Raw genomic sequence first — 18,407 nt, 5'->3', positions numbered from 1 at the left:
CTCTAAGTCAAACAGCAGACAGACCAGCTGTCCCTCCTTTTTTTCCAACACAGACAAACAGTAACACTGAACAAAACGCACAAACCAACACAAAACATAGAACACAAATCCTACTTCGAAGTTTCTTAACGTAACTATAGTCTATTTTCTCTCTCTTCTTTCTTCACTTATTTTACTCTAATCTGTAGATTTATAGTTATTTTCTTATCCATTACAAATCCTCTCTATACAATCATAACGTCCTCCCGGGGGCTCATAGATTATAACAATTTTGAAAACGTTCTCTCAAATGGAGACTCATAAGGTTTTAACCGTGTTCTCAACCAAAACATATATATGTATATATCTCTAACATAAATCTTATCATAGCATGAGTCGACACATAGCTGAAACACAGCAGAGACCTCTTTATTTGCACAAACACACACTCTCTTTCTCTCACACACACATAATCAACAAGAATGCATCCATTCATACAATATCTAAAGCATGCTTCCGTCCTTTTTCTCCTTTTTCCTTCCTAAATTTTTGCTACCTTGAGTTGCAGATATTCAATGAGAGGCTACTTCGGACATATACCTCGTCAACTATATACCGAGTGGTAACATACAATTGAATGTATATTCTACAATTTCCAGTTCCTTGGAACTGACCTGAAAATCCACCTAGTGACTTTACAGGATTTGTGGCCCATCTAATGATCGCCTCATTTGAGGGCTTCCGTAGATCAGCGACGTCCTAACAGTATAAATTTTTCCTTAGTTCCTTTTCCATTCTATTCCGTTATTTTATTCCTTTTCCCTTTAATTTTATTCAAGCCAAATATCCCTGGGCCCAGTGTTATCAATTCCTATAGACACTCCCCCCTGTTTGCGTTGTTTCCAATGCAAACAACTTTAGAAATTTAGAACGGATTCTCATCCCACAGCAAATAACAGCAAGGCGCACACACAAGTTCTTAACGGTGCATCCCCCAACGCACACACAGCCACACGAACTGACCAGCGGCCAAAGTTGTGAGAAAGCTCACCTTATCTGCCGGCCTCTGTAGCGGGAGTCAGCTCGGAGCCCATGATGCAACACTGAACAGACGCAACTCGTCCCAAAATCCTCGTCGCCAATTTCTGTGGTGTCGAGACAACGATGCTATAATGCTGTGTTGACAAGGAATCCGCTGACACTGTACTTTGATTATAAAGGTTTATTATATCAAAAGATTTCAGCATCAATTTACAGATTTCTGCAGAATCTGGAGAACAACTAACCCAATCTCAAATATGATTATTCTCCCCGTCCTTTGTTCAAAATCTGGTATATATCCTATGTAACATAAGATGGGTGTTTTGGATAGACCAATCCCTGGCCTCCACATATCCAAGTGTCCTCTGTTTCAGGGGGCCCCTATAGTAATGCTTTCCAGATGTTTCAGCAAACCAGAGTAAAGTTCATCTAACACACCATTTGCAAACCTTAGCCAAAATTATAAATTGTTCAGATACTACACCAGAAAATCTAATTGTTTGGGGACAGACTTGGTGGAGACAACTGAGCACTGAAGTTGTTCCTTGGTAAATATTGCCACTCCACCACCTTTGGAAGATCTGTCTTGCCAAAAAAGGTTATAACCAGAAAGGTTAACATCAGTGTTAAAAACACTCTTCTTAACCACGTCTCAGTAATGACCAACACATCTGGATTGGAGCTGTGAACCCACACTTTCAATTGATCAATTTTAGGTAATAAGCTCCTAGTGTTAACGTGCAGAAAACCCAGGCTTTTATGAGAGCAGAAATCAGTGAAGCAGATATCAGAGCACAAGTCAGAATTGGGGCTAACAACAGTAGATGGGCCAGCGTGTACATGCACATTTCCAGATATCATCAGCAGTAATACAATCAGGGCACGGCAGAGAACAGGGAGAGCTCTGCAGTGTTGATTTATGACATTTTAATGTGCATTAGATGGCAACAAGATCATATTGTACAGCAATATGTGGAACTCTCCTGCCATTGTTAGGCTCAAGAGTTTTCACACCTCTCACTTCACACTTCCGTGCTAATTGAAGTTGCAGCCAGTTCAGGTCAGTTCTGTCCTAGCAGCTTGGTAGCTTAGTAGCCTTATTTATTAAGCTTTATATACAGTTGAAGTCGGAAGTTTACATACACTTAAGTTGGAGTCATTAAAACTCGCTTTTCAACCACTCCACACATTTCTTGTTAACAAACTATAGTTTTGGCAAGTCAGTTAGGACATCTACTTTGTGCATGACACAAGTAATTTTTCCAACAATTGTTTACAGACAGATTATTTCACTTATAATTCACTGTATCACAATTCCAGTGGGTCAGAAGTTTACATACACTAAGTTGACTGTGCCTTTAAACAGCTTGGAAATTTTCAGAAAAGTATGTCATTGCTTTAGAAGCTTCTGATAGGCTAATTGACATAATTTGAGTCAATTGGAGGCGTACCTGTGGATGTATTTCAAGGCCTACCTTCAAACTCAGTGCCCCTTTGCTTGACATCATGGGAAAATAAAAAAAAAGGTTCATCCTAGGGAGCAATTTCCAAACGCCTGAAGGTACCACGTTCATCTGTACAAACAATAGTACGCAAGTATAAACACCATGGGACCACACAGCCGTCATACCGCTCAGGAAGGAGACGCGTTCTGTCTCCTAGAGATGAACGTACTTTGGTGCGAAAAGTGCAAATCAATCCCAGAAGAACAGCAAAGGACCCTGTGAAGATGCTGGAGGAAACAGGTACAAAAGTATCTATATCCACAGTAAAACAGCAAGGAAGAAGCCACTGCTCCAAAACCACCATAAAAAAGCCAGACTAAGGTTTGCAACTGCACATGGGGACAAAGATCGTACTTTTTGGAGAAATGTCCTCTGGTCTGATGAAACAAAATAGAACTGTTTGGCCATAATGACCATCATTATGTTTGGAGGAAAAAGGGGGGACGCTTGCAAGCCGAAGAACACCATCCCAACCGTGAAGCACGGGGGTGGCAGCATCATGCTGTGGGGGTGCTTTGCTGCAGGAGGGACTGGTGCACTTCACAAAATAGATGGCATCATGAGGAAGAAAAATTATGTGGATATATTGAAGCAACATCTCAAGACATCAGTCAGGAAGTTAAAGCTCGGTCGCAAATGGGTCTTCCAAATGGACCCCAAGCATACTTCCAAAATGGCTTAAGGACAACAAAGTTAAGGTATTGGAGTTGCCATCACAAAGCCCTGACCTCAATCCTATAGAAAATTTGTGGGCAGAACTGAGAAAGCGTGTGCGAGCAAGGAGGCCTACAAACCTGACTCAGTTACACCAGCTCTGTCAGGAGGAATGGGCCAAAATTCACCCAACTTATTGTGGGAAGCTTGTGGAAGGCTACCTGAAACGTTTGACCCAAGTTAAACAATTTCAAGGCATTGCTACCAAATACTAATTGAGTGTATGTAAACTTCTGACCCACTGGGAATGTGATGAAATAAACAAAAGCTGAAATAAATCATTCTCTCTACTATTATTTTGACATTTCACATTCTTAAAAAAAAGTGGTGATCCTAACTGACCTAAAACAGGGCATTTTTCCTAGGATTAAATGTCAGGAATTGTGAAAAACTGAGTTTAAATGTATTTGGCTAAGGTGTATGTAAACTTCCGACTTCAACTGTAACAAAATGACCTAGAGATTATTGTCTTTTACTTTTTGGCTTCAGATGTAGGTTCAGACTGAACATTACTCACTCAGTTTTGTGTTGGATGGTATTTCCAGGTTCTGCTGTGTTTCTTCTGCAGGTTTTGATTTGTTAGAAGTTTTGTTCTTGATAGTCCTTGGTAGTAATAGTCCATTCAGGTAATTTTGTCCAAAATCAAGGTTTTAGGTATGGAATTTGGATTTGGATTGAAGGTTTTGATGTTGAGGTTAGTATCCTGTATAAGTCCTTGTGAAAAAATTCAGGTTTGTCTTCATTTATCTAACTCTAATTCTATATTTTTACAGAAGCACTCAGTAGCCCACACTACCTACACTCTTCACTGAGACACATTCATTCTCTGTTTGGGATAATTACTGTGTTTATTGCTCAGTATGATGTCATATTATTATGCATCTATGGACCTGCTCCAGTGGTAAACAATAGGATCAGTGCTAGGAGGTTTACTATTGTGTGTTCTCTATGGCCACAACATTTCCAGGCATGTTGCCCATTCCTGTGTTCCATCGGCAGAATAGAAGTCATCAGCTTTCATTAAGACTGAATTCGCTGGTGACCCGGCTAGTCATTACAGCCAATTGTTTCCCAACAATCTTTTTTCACTTGAAGAATAAGAGGAGAGGCTGCACTCTGAATCTTAATGTGTTAGAGAGATGGAGAGGGCCAGATGAGGAGGGAGGGAAGTGGAGAAGAGGGAGAGAAGGGCGGAGAGAGAGAGACAGTGACAGAGAGAGAGAGACATTCAATTAGACTACAATACGCCTTTTCCCCTGTAAATGTCATCCTATATTAACTAGCCTTAACTAGAAAGACTCTCTCTCTCTCTCTCTCTCTCTCTCTCTCTCTCTCTCTCTCTCTCTCTCTCTCTCTCTCTCTCTCTCTCTCTCTATCTCTAAATTCAATTCTCTCTCTCTCTCGCTCTCTCTCTCTCTCTCTCTCTCTCTCTCTCTCTCTCTCTCTCTCTCTCTCTCTCTCTCTCTCTCTCTCTCTCTCTCTCTCTCTCTCTCTCTCTCTCTCTCTCTCTCTCTCTCTCTCTCTCTCTCTCTCTCGCTCTCTCTCCTTCCTTTGATCCCCTCCCTGACCATTCTCTAATTTCCCTCCCTGGGCAAAGCATTCACATCTCATAGAGCAAACATTAGCCAACCATTACCCAACCATCTCATCACCCTGGTTTAGATACACAATGTTGATAAGAGCCTGGGGGATCTTAATGTTATTGGTCCTTCTTACGCAAATACCCTCTTGACCAAATTTCAATACTTAACATACAGTAATACATCATTATTAATCATTCACTTGCAATCATGTGGGTGTATCTGTTATTAGCATAAGTCTCCCAGCGTCTGCCTAATGGCCTTTTAGACCAGAGTTTTGATTATGTGTTGATATGTTCTGTTTGTGATCCAGGGGGGTATAGGGGGAGGGGGGCAGGTAAGGGACCTTGCTGTGCTTCAAGATTGTTCTCTGCGGGCTCTTATAAGCAGATTAAACCATAATACATTGGGTTTGGCTGACTGATCCCAATTGGCAAAGTAGTGCACTTTATGGGGAATAATGTGCCATTTGGGATGCAACCCCTGCGTTTAACGCCAGCCAGCTAGAGCTATGTTGACGCTCTCCTCTCTCATCATTCTCCAACCTGCAGCCTCCAATCTATTCATGAAACCATTCTCTTTCCTAATAAGGCTCCAGAAATAGTATTACAAGTGACGAAAATATCAAAGAGTGGCAGAAATAATCTGCTCATTATCTCAACGTAATTAGACTTTATCTGCACCCTGAGAAAATAAATAGTTCCTGATTATAAACCTGCTACCAACAACTTCAAATACATAAACAGTTTAATATCGGATATACACTGAATGTTCAAAACATTAAGAACACCTTCCTAATATTGAGTTGCAGTACCCATGCAGTAGTTATTACATACTGGTCTGTATAGCTGCATTGTAGCCGAAAGCAAAATGATATGATGTATATATTGACATGTAGAATATTAACATACAGTAGACCTAAGGTACTGTGTGGTGTGGCCAGTAGTCCTGGAAGTTCACAAGGGTCCTTATGTTTCCATTTTCCTCTGTAGAAGTAATACTGCATCCCACAGCCAGTAAAAGCAACATGAAGTGACCCACTGAACAACACCAACGCTCACTCTGTCATTTCCTCTTCCTCTGAGGGTTCAGTCTTTTTAAACATTAATTAATAATCAAGCCAAGAATATGGGAGCCAGTAAACTTTGCGTATCTAACCTCATTAGATAGGGGTTTTACATTTCAGTATATTTAAACACTTCGCTCACTCCGAAACATACAAGTGTTGCCCATGAACTTGTCACAGGCTAAAGGCAGTCATAGAATGGCATCATCATGTTCAATAGCTTGTGATATGCACCAACACAACAGTTACCATGGTCACACACTGATTGGCAAGAAGCTTTTTGTGTGCTTGCTAAATGACCCTTCTCAGGATGACACTCTTCATTTTAAGAAAACAGATTTCAGTCATACTTTTAGATATGGCCTGACAGACATTGTAAGAAATGCACCTCCCTGTCTCTGATTTGGTTCCAGACACTTCAGTTAGCATTTGTCTTGCCTGAGAACATCCATTCCGCTTCGTAGCTACTTTACTTTTCTCAGAAATGCATTTTATTGTTTTCTAGATCTATGAACATGGACTGAGACACACAGACAGACATGCAGGGCATCAGAGACCGTTTCCATCTTGTCTGTCCAGATTATGATTACGCTCCTGTCCCCTCTACCATCTAACTGGCTGGTTTCTGTGAAACTGACAGTAATAGCCATGACTGTGACTGTAAGTGTGTGTGTGTGTGTGTGTTTCGTTACTGTTGCTGCCTGAGACTGACTACAGCGCTTCGCTCCCAATCTCACTCTCAGTGACCATAGTGCCTTCACTCCCAGAGTTTAGTGGGGTATATCTTTCTCTCTTAGCCAGATAGCATGTTGTCATGACATGCTGCTTCTAGTCTGCAGCATTGGAGACTGATCCTTACTGATGGTAGCCTGAGTAGCAGTCTCTTTAGCTAACATTCCACTCTTTGCCACTCCTTGTCATTGCCAAAGAGACTGGACTTTTGGCAATCTTCAAATATGAACATTCTATCATTAATGAGCTCAAAGAGTTCTGAGGGTTTGATCCTGATTCGATAACACTCACAGCTATACTTCAATCACAATGTTTATGCAAACTAGACTGATAGGAAAACGTTCTAACTTAATTCATACATTTTATTGGAAACATTCTAACATTGGGTATTCTGACGTAATACAATGTCAACATAAACATTACCACCAGCCAATGTGATCACATCATACCAGAGAAGCTCTTGCCATTCAAACTTCCCCGCCAGATCATTGTGAACGCTGTAGCCTATTTTATATCCAGCAAGCAAGAGCAAGGTGCTTCTTTCCAGAATATAAATATTTTTTAATTGCTCAAAATAAGTGACCAAACTATATTGCTACTTCTGGGACACGCATTGAGTGAGGCTACTGGTTCAAGAGCTATAAAAGGAATAGAGAGAGGATGGAAGAGAGAGGACAGTGGAGATGCCAGCGGAGATGCATGAATTGCGCAAGAAGGGAACAGTGTAGACAGAGATGTGTAAATTAGAACTTAATTCATAGGCTAGGCTATTAATCCACCAATCGTATGCTAGCCTATATTAGGCCTAGCCTACTACAGTGAATTTAAGTGACCACCACCTGTGCTATGCAAGCCAGATACAAATGATGTTTTGGTCTGACGCATGTTTTGTGCCAATTAATTTAACTTGAACTTGAACATCGCCAAATGCATCCTTTTAATTAAATGTGCAGTAAAGAAAATATAGTGCCTAGGCCTATTTAATGAAACCCTGGCTGTTGACGTAGTGGTTCAGATGGCAAAACAGGGAATCTCCGATTCCCCACTGAGCTCGTTTTTGGAAATGGCAAGTTCACGTTCTCATCCATAAATGCATATCAAGTGCAAGTGTGCTGCCCAGCAGCTCACATCAGCAGGATGGGGGTTATTTTCATTAGGAGGGACATCTAACGTGGATCGCTAAAATAATGATTATGATTACATTTCCTCAATTTAAATATTAGGCCTATGGGAACGGCCTATGGGCACACCGATCAGCAACTGCGCCGTAAATCCGGCTGCATATTGAACGGTGAGATTGCTGAAAGGCCAGTCTCTTTGGCAATGAAAAGGAATGTCATGGAATGGAATGTTAGCTAAAGATACTGGTACTCAGACTAAACTGATGGTACCTGGGGAGGGAGAAGTGTGTGCGTGCCTGCATGCGTGTGTGTTACTGATGCTACCTAACTAGGATAAAGTGCTGAAGCCGGGGTCATGTAACCTATTCTCAGTCTGACTGAGGCTTCTGCATAGCAGAGGTACTGCTCACTTGGCATGCTTCCAGCTATTGTAAAGAGGATTTGAGCATGGCTGTCGGCCCACAAAGAGAGTCTGGTGACAGCCCATCTGAGGCTTGCTGCTTTAGAGGAGTCAAGAGGAGGTGAAGCATTGGGGTCCTCTGCTGTACAATCTGTAGACTTACATTTAGTGTGACAGCCCTGTGGGGAAACTGACTGGAAAACAAAACAGCAGAAGAAGAGCAGATATAGACAGAAAGATGATCTTAGATATGTGGCAGTCAGTGTCAAGAAGTGTAGTCAATGTCAAGAAGTATATCACTCAGCCAGGGATTGAGCTGGTATTAAACCTCTCTTAGACAGTGTACGTCTTACTTAAATCTCTTACCAAGAGCATCCTAAGCATATAAAGTATATAAGAGACGGGTAATATTAATAGAGTGCCTTCAGAAAGTATTCACACCCCTTTACTTTTTCCACATTTTGTTGTGTTACATCCTGGATTTAAAATGGTTTGAAATGGATTAAATTGAGTGGAATTGTTTTGTTGTTGTTTTTCATTTGTATTTTCATTTGTGTTATTACAAATGAAAAGCTGAAATGTTTTGAGTCAATAAGTATTCAACCCCTTTGTTATGGCAAACCTACATAAGTTCAGGAGTAAACATTTGCTTAACAAGTCATATAATAAGTTGCATGGACTCTGTGTGCAATAATAGTGTTTTGAATGACTACCTCATCTCTGTACCCCACACATACCATTATCTGTAAGGTCCCTCAGTCGAGCTGTGAATTTCAAACACAGATTCAACCACAAAGACCAGGGAGGTTTTCCAGTGCCTCGCAAAGAAGGGCACCAATTGGTAGATGGGGAAAAAAAATACATTGAATATCCCTTTGAACATGGTGAAGTTATTAATTACACTTTGGATGGTGTATCAAAACACCCAGTCACTACAAAGATACAGGCATCCTTCCTAACTCAGTTGCCGGAGAAGAAGGAAACCGCTCAGGGATTTCACCATGAGGACAATGGTGACTTTAAAACAGTTACAGAGCCTCCCGAGTGGTGCAGCGGTCAAAGGCACTGCATCGTAGTGTTGCAGTGTCACTACTGCCTGGGGTTCGATCCCCGGAGGGTTTGGCCGGGGGGCTTTATTTAGCTCATCGCGCTCTAGCGACTCCTTGTGGCGGGCCGGGCGCCTGCAGGCTGACCTCCGACACATTGGTGCAGCTGGCTTCCAGGTTAAGCGAGCGGGTGTTAAGAAGCGCGGTTTGGCGGGTGGACGCATGACTCGACCTTCGCCTCTCCCGAGCCCATTGGGGAGTTGCAGCGATGAGAAATTGGTGAGAAAAATAATAGTTACATAATTGAATGGCTGTGATAGGAGAAAACTGAGGATGGATCAACAACATTGTAGTTACTCCACAATATTAACCGCTTGTCAGAGTGAAAAGAAAGAAGCCTGTACAGAATAAAAATTTACATGCATCCTGTTTGTAACAAGGCACTAAAGTAATACTGCAAAAAAGAAATGTAATGGAGCTAAGCACAGGCAAAATTCTAGAAGAAAACCTGGTTCAGTCTGCTTTCCACCAGACACTGGGAGATGAATTCACCTTTCAGCAGAACAATAACCTAAAACAAAAGGCCAAATCTACACTGGAGTTGCTTACCAAGAAGACAGTGAATGTTCCTGAGTGGCCGAGTTACAGTTTTGACTTAAATATACTTGAAAATCTATGACAAGACCTGAAAATGGTTGTCTAGCTATGATCAACAACCAATTTGACAGAACTTGAAGAATTTTGAAAAGACAATTGGGCAAGTGTTGCACAATCCAGGTGTGGAAAGTTCTTAGAGACTTACCCTGAAAGACTCACAGTTGTAATCTCTGCCAAAGGTGCTTCTACAAAGTATTGACTCAGGGGTGTGAATACTTATGTAAATGAGACATTTCTGTATTTCATTTTCAATACATTTGCAAACATTTCTAAAAACCTGTTTTCACTTTATCATTATGGGGTATTGTGTGTAGATAGGTGAGAGAAAACAATCTATTGAATCCATTTTGAATTCAAGCTGTAACACAACAAAATGTGGAATTAATCAAGGGGTATGAATACTTTCTGAAGGCACTGTAGATGCTGTTTCCCGAGAGGTTTTGTTTTTGCTCTGTCATTAGTAGTAAGACTCTGGGGAGGCCCAGCCTGCTCATCCACACAGAAACCATGACTAACTGATCACTCACAAATGAGACTCATTACATGAGAAGCATGACTATTCTCCCTGGTAAGACAGAGAAAATGGAATAATTGAGTGCACTGGCCCAAAGAATTTGAGAGCTCTACGCATATTTAATACATCTGGAAATAAATAACTATAAAACATTAAGAACACCATGACATAGACTGACCAGGTGAATCCTGGTGAAAGCTATGATCCCTTATTGATGTCACTTGTTAAATCCACTTAAATCAGTGTAGATGAAGGGGAGGAGACAGGATAAAGAAGGATTTTTAAGGCTTGAGACTATTGAGACATGGATTGTGTATGTGTGCCATTTAGAGGATGAATGGACAAGACAAAAGATTTCAGTGCCTTTGAACGGGGTATGTGTGAAGAACTGCAACGCTGCTGGGTTATTCACACTCAACAGTTTCCTGTGTGTATCAAAAATGGTCCACCACCCAAAGGACATCCAGCCAACTTGACACAACTGTGGGAAGCATTGAAGTCAACATGGTCCAGCATCCCTGTGGAACACTTTCTACACCTTGTAGAGTCCTTGCCCCAACTCAATATTAGGAAGGTGTTCCTAATGTTTTGTATACTTGTCAATGTTACAGTCAATATCACCATGTGGAAATCATACACATTACCATACAATATTAATGTATGGTGGACATGTAGGGTTAACTGGGTAGGAGGAGCATCCTGGAATGGTTCTTAACCCTCAGTAAATTAATTATACTTGAGATAATGTGTTGTTATAGGATCTAAACAGAAAACATTACCGAAACATTAAAAACACCCTCTAAAGCTATTCTTTTCTGATAGAAATAGATATTTAAATAGCATAGGACATTTTGGGGTCATTGTCTTTCACCAGGCAGCGTCACTCCTACGCGACAAATGTGCAGACGGATGTTGCGCTATCTGACGTAAGACAATGATTTTAGGGTATGATTAAAGTGTGTGTAATAATTCTGTCTTTCTTTATCTCCTTAATAGCCCTGACCTTTTATCCAATAGGAGTGGGAGGATATTTTTAATTCAGAAAGAAAGATGGCCAAAACCCCCGTCTGCGTCCCAACTGGCACCCTATTCCCTATGTGGTGCATGCACTACTTTGACCAGGGCCCATAGGGAATAGGGTGCCATTTAGGATGCAGACCAAGACAAGGTCGTGGCTCATTGCCATGGGGGTGACAAACCTGCATGACCAACTGACGACAGAGCCTCATATAAAAATGATTGACACAGGTAATTGGCATGACATTTCCAGATATTAATTGAATGCCATCCTCTCTATAATCAGCCCATAAATATCTCAGTCTGTCTTGTCTGTGCGTCTCCAAAAGCTGTCACTGGTCTGTCTGTTGGACAGCTCTGAACAATAACCATGGAAATTGTATGTCTCGCAGACAAAACTCACACTAGATAAAAATGAAGGCTGTGAAAAGCGTTTCATGAAGCAAAAATATATAAATATGTTGCCTAATAAGAGAATCAGTAGCAGTTATGTTAATTATTAAAGCAATGTACTTTACATATATTGATGCATACTTTTTGAAAAGAAAAGTGATTCAAATTGGGGTGGTAAAGTTTATGATGCACAGCTGTGTCTTGCAAAATTCAATAGATTTAAAGGCTCTCAAATGACCATGGATATCATATCCCATGACTAATGGCATTCTGATAGTGTCAATAGAAAAAAACCTCTTCCTAGATATCATAAAATAGCAATACAAATTGTATACGGCCAAACTGATAAACTGTTAATATACTACATGCACAATGTATGATGTGTAAGAGAAAGTGAAATAGTTTTGTCCTGGCTGCTGCAATGTCACCTTAGACCACAGTCGTTAGTGTGTAGAGCATTTGAAGCTCAAATAATAATAAATAAGATCTCCCTCTGAATATTAAACATTAGTTAATCTGATCAGGTATTAAGATTAACATCTGTAATATACACTACCGTTCAAAAGTTTGGGGTCACTTAGAAATGTCCTTGTTTTCCATGAAAACATACATGAAATGAGTTTGAATAGGAAATATAGCAAAATGAATAGGAAATGTAGTCGTTGACAAGGTTAGAAATAATGATTTTTAATTTAAATAATAATTGTGTCCTTCAAACTTTCCATTCGTCAAAGAATCCTCCATTTGCAGCAATTACAGCCTTGAGGACCTTTGGCATTCTAGTTGTCAATTTGTTGAGGTAATCTGAAGAGATTTCACCCCATGCTTCCTGAAGCACCTCCCACATGTTGGATTGTCTTGATGGGCACTTCTTACGTACCATACGGTCAAGCTGCTCCCACAACAGCTCAATAGGGTTAAGATCCGGTGACTGTGCTGGCCACTCCATTATAGACAGAATACCAGCTGACTGCTTCTTCCCTAAATAGTGCTTGCATAGTTTGGAGCTGTGCTTTGGGTCATTGTCCTGTTGTAGGAGGAAATTGGCTCCAATCAAGCGCCGTCCACAGGGTATGGCATGGCGTTGCAAAATGGAGTGATAGCCTTCCTTCTTCAAGATCCCTTTTACCCTGTACAAATCTCCCACTTTACCACAACCAAAGCACCCCCAGACCATCACATTGCCTCCACCATGCTTGACAGATGGCATCAAGCACTCCTCCAGCATCTTTTCATTTGGTCTGCGTCTCACAAATGTTCTTCTTTGTGATCCGAACACCTCAAACTTCGATTTGTCTGTCCATAACACTTTTTTCCAATCTTCCTCTGTCCAGTGTCTGTGTTCTTTTGCCCATCTTAATCTTTTCTTTTTATTGGCCAGTCTGAGATATGGCTTTTTCTTTGCAACTCTGCCTAGAAGGTCAGCATCCCGAAATCGCCTCTTCACTGTTGACGTTGAGACTGGTGTTTTGCGGGTACTATTTAATGAAGCTGCCAGTTGAGGACCTGTGAGGCGTCTGTTTCTTAAACTAGACACATGTATTTGTCCTCTTGCTCAGTTGTGCACCGGGGCCTCCCACTCCTCTTTCTATTCTGGTTAGAGCCAGTTTGTGCTGTTCTGTGAAGGGAGTAGTACACAGCGTTGTACGAGATCTTCAGTTTCTTGGCAATTTCTCGCATGGAATAGCCTTCATTTCTCAGAACAAGAATAGACTGACGAGTTTCAGAAGAAAGTTATTTGTTTCTGGCCATTTTGAGCCTGTAATCGAACCCACAATTGCTGATGCTCCAGATACTCAACTAGTCTCAAGAAGGCCAGTTTTATTGCTTCTTTAATCAGCACAACAGTTTTCAGCTGTGCTAACATAATTGCAAAAGGGTTTTCTAATGATCAATTAGCCTTTTAAAATGATAAACTTGGATTAGCAAACACAACGTGCCATTGGAACACAGGACTGATGGTTGCTGATAATGGGCCTCTGTACGCCTATGTAGATATTCCATAAAAAATCAGCAGTTTCCAGCTACAATAGCCATTTACAACATTAACAATGTCTACACTGAAATTCTGATCAATTTGATGTTATTTTAATGGACAAAAAAATAGCTTTTCTTTCGAAAACAAGGAAATTTCTAAGTGACCCCAAACTTTTGAATGGTAGTGTATTGCCAAACTGACCAGCCAGGCACTCAAACACAACACATGGCTTCTCCTATGGCTCGATAACAGAATTATACAGTAGGTAAGGTAATAACAGTACCATAACAGAACCATAACAGTACCACTACAGTACCATAACAGAACCATGACAGAACCATAACAGTACCATAACAGTACCATGACAGTACCATGACAGAACCATAACAGTACCATGACAGTACCATGACAGAACCATAACAGTACCACTACAGTACCATGACAGAACCATAACAGTACCATGACAGAACCATAACAGTACCATGACAGTACCATAACAGAACCATAACAGTACCACTACAGTACCATGACAGAACCATAACAGTACCATGACAGAACCATAACAGTACCATGACAGAACCATAACAGTACCATGACAGAACCATGACAGAACCATAACAGTACCATAACCGTACCATGACAGTACCATGACAGAACCATAACAGTACCATGACAGAACCATAACAGTACCATGACAGTACCATGACAGAACCATAACAGTACCACTACAGTACCATGACAGAACCATAACAGTACCATGACAGAACCATAACAGTACCATGACAGTACCATAACAGAACCATAACAGTACCACTACAGTACCATGACAGAACCATAACAGTACCATGACAGAACCATAACAGTACCATGACAGTACCATAACAGAACCATAACAGTACCATGACAGAACCATAACAGTACCATGACAGAACCATAACAGTACCATGACAGAACCATAACAGTACCATGACAGAACCATAACAGTACCATGACAGAACCATAACAGTACCATGACAGTACCATGACAGTACCATGACAGAACCATATTGTAAGGTAATGAGGTAAATATGATGTATTATGACTCAGAGGATGAATGTAAAACAAATTCCTCTCTTTCATATAACCCTCAGTCTAAGATCATTTATTAACACTGTTATCTTACTTGTCTGACCCACATTTTTGTATTATCACTTTCAAGGCCTTTTTATTAAAGAATCACAAGGTGTTTGTTTATGTATACTACCATGCACAACATTCTAGATCAGATGCAGATTGAAGCCAATGGTACAATTTAGTCTTTCCTTGTCATTATCTTTGAGTCCACATTCATCAAAAAGAGAAACGAGGAGCATCACAGACGAGAATGCTCTACAACATTTGCAGAGTACGACCTTACCTTACACAGAAAGCGGCACAGGTCCTAATCCAGGCACTTGTCATCTCCCGTCTGGATTACTGCAACTCGCTGTTGGCTGGGCTCCCTGCCTATGCCATTAAACCCCTACAACTTATCCAGAACGCTGCAGCCCGTCTGGTGTTCAACCTTCCCAAGTTCTCTCATGTCACCCCGCTCCTCCGCACACTCCACTGGCTTCCAGTTGAAGCTCGCATCTGCTACAAGACCATGGTGCTTGCCTACGGAGCTGTGAGGGGAACGGCACCTCTTTAAATTCAGGCTCTGATCAGACCCTACACCCAAACGAGGGCACTACGTTCATCCACCTCTGGCCTGCTAGCCCCCCTACCTCTACGGAAGCACAGTTCCCGCTCAGCCCAGTCAAAACTATTCGCTGCTCTGGCACCCCAATGGTGGAACAAGCTCCCCCACGACAGCGGAGTCACTGACCACCATACCATCCGGAGACACTTGAAACCTTAGGAATACCTGGAATAGTATAAAAGTAATCTTTCTACCCCCCCCCCCATAAAAAAAAGTAGTTGTCCCACTGGCTATCATAAGTTGAATGCACCAATTTGTAAGTCCCTCTGGATAAGAGTGTCTGCTAAATGACGTAAATGTAAATGAGAATGGTCACCAACTCAAAGTTATGTCCCTGAATAAATCAAATACTGTACACTTCTTGTAAACCAAAGTTGTAGCCTACAGTGCTATATTTATCTAATGTTATGCATGTGAAATGGGTGCAAACGTCAATTTGCATGAAGAACAGCATTGAGTGAAGAACAATAACACTCTTGTAATTGTGCCATGTCATAATATACAGTGGGCTCCAAAATTACTGGCATCACTGACTGGCAATGCACAAACAATATATTAAAAAAATATAAACAATATAATTATAGAGATAAACTCAAAATACCAACATGTGAGAAATACTGTACTTTATTAAGGTTTCAATGGAACTAACCAAAATTATACAATTATTTAATAGAAAATAAATGTCACCAAAATCAAGGTTTCATAATTACTGGCACTCCTCATTTAGTACTTAGTGCAACCACCTCTGGCATGGAGTCTTTTCCTGTGATGTTTGACAAGGTTAAGGAACACATTTGAGGGATTTTGGACCATTCCTCAATGCAGATCCTTTCAAGATCCTTCACATTCTTGGGTTTGCGCTTATCAACTGCCCTCTTCAACTCAGCCCACAGATTTTCGATTGGATTGAGGTCCGGTGACTGAGATGGCCATGGCAGAACATTGATTTTGTTATCACAGAACCATTTCTGTGTGGATCTTGAGATATGTTTTGGGTCATTGTCTTGTTGGAAAGTCTACCTACGGCCAAGTCCCAGCCTTCTGGCAGAGGCAACCAGATTGTCAGCCAAAATTGCCTGATACTTGGTGGAATTCATTATGCCATCAATCTTAACCAGTACCCCTGGACCTCTGGAATTAAAACAGCCCCAAAACATCACTGACCCACCACCATATTTCACCGTGGGTATGAGGTGCCTCTCCTTGTATGCATCTCTGTTTCGCCGGCAAACATGCCGATGCTCCAAGCGCTTGTGTCTGTGTCTTGGGGTCAGAAAGGGCTTTCTTCTGGCAACCCTTCCAAAGAGCCTATGGTTGTGGAGGTGGCGTCTGATGGTGCTTTTTGAAACCTGGTGACCCCAAGGCCTGCAATTCTTTCACAGTGATTCTTGGGGATTTTGTTGCTTCTCTCACCATCCTCCTCCCTATCCTGGGGGGCAAAATGCATTTGCGTCCTCTACCTGTGTGGTTTTCAACTGTTCCATATCTTTTACATTTTTTAATAATTGCCCTGACAGTGCTCAGTGGTATATTCAATCATTTGTGGATCTTCTTGTAGCCATTACCAGATTTATGAAGGTCTACAAACATCTGTCTCTTTTGAACTGCCAGTTCTTTTGTTTTCTTCATGGTGTTGGATGACAAAGGGATATTGCATGCGTGTTCTCATTTTTATACCCTAGTGAAACAGGAAGTGATGTAATGGCTCAATATAGTTCCTTAAGACTTAGATAAACATAAATAAGTGGAATTTAATTCCTGGTTTAATTTTGGTAGATGTTATTTACAATAATATTTAAGGGTGCCATTAATTGTGAAACCTTGATTTGGAGGACATTGATTTTTAATTAAATCAATACATTATTTTGGTGGGTTCCATTGGAACATTAATATAGTACAGTATTTCTCACATTTTGAGTTTATCTCTATAATTATATTGTTTATATTTTTTAAAGTATTGTTTGTGCATTGCCAGTCAGGGGTGCCAGTAATTTTGGAGCTCACTGTAAGACCCTCCAACTACCCTCATCATCTGAAGTGTTTATTAAGGATCCCCTCCCATACACACACACTCTAGGGCTGTGACAGTCATGGAATTTTGGATGACGGTTATTGGTCACTGTTACAATCGTTCTCACTCCTGACTGCAGGGAAGGGGGTGTTTCCTGGGCAACCAAAGACTTGTTTGATACAACATTTAAATTTTAGTCATTTAGCAGACACTCTTATCCAGAGCGACTTACAGTTAGTGAGTGCATACATTTTTGTTTTTCATACTGGCCCCCCGTGGGAAACGAACCCACAACCCTGGCATTGCAAGCGCCATGCTCTATCAACTGAGCTACAGGGGACTACAACACCTTGCTTGTTTCAGCAAGGAGCAACAAAGTTTCATCACATTGTAAAGAGTACATGTTACCGTGGAAACGGACTCAACCGCACGAATGCCCAGCCGTCCCATCTTCAGTCAGCTGGGTTTTTTTACGGTTAGGACAGTTATTTTATTTTCATGACGGTCTTCATCCATACTCGTCGGTTACATGATTATACAGTAATTGTGCCAGCACACACACACACACACACACACACACACACACACACACACACACACACACACACACACACACACACACACACACACACACAAACACCATCACCATCCCCTCATGAAATCTCATGACAAATCTAATGTCTTTGGTGGTGCTCTTGTTTCCTTCTGCAATAATGTATGTTGAGCCTTTGACTGACAAACATAATCTTCCTGTGTCTGTCAGTTGGATCCAAACCAAAGAAGTGAAACAATATCATCCTTTAAAATTATTATTATTATTATTAGTTATTTATGTTTTAACCCTTATTTTACCAGATAAATTGACTGAGAACACGTTCTCATATACAGCAACGACCTGGGGAATAGTTACAAACAATGCTTCATTATTTAATA

The sequence above is a fragment of the Coregonus lavaretus genome (assembly GCF_964263955.1).
Source record: "Coregonus lavaretus genome assembly, chromosome: 6".
Taxonomy (NCBI): Eukaryota; Metazoa; Chordata; class Actinopteri; order Salmoniformes; family Salmonidae; genus Coregonus; species Coregonus lavaretus.
This window is presented reverse-complemented; position numbering follows the sequence as displayed.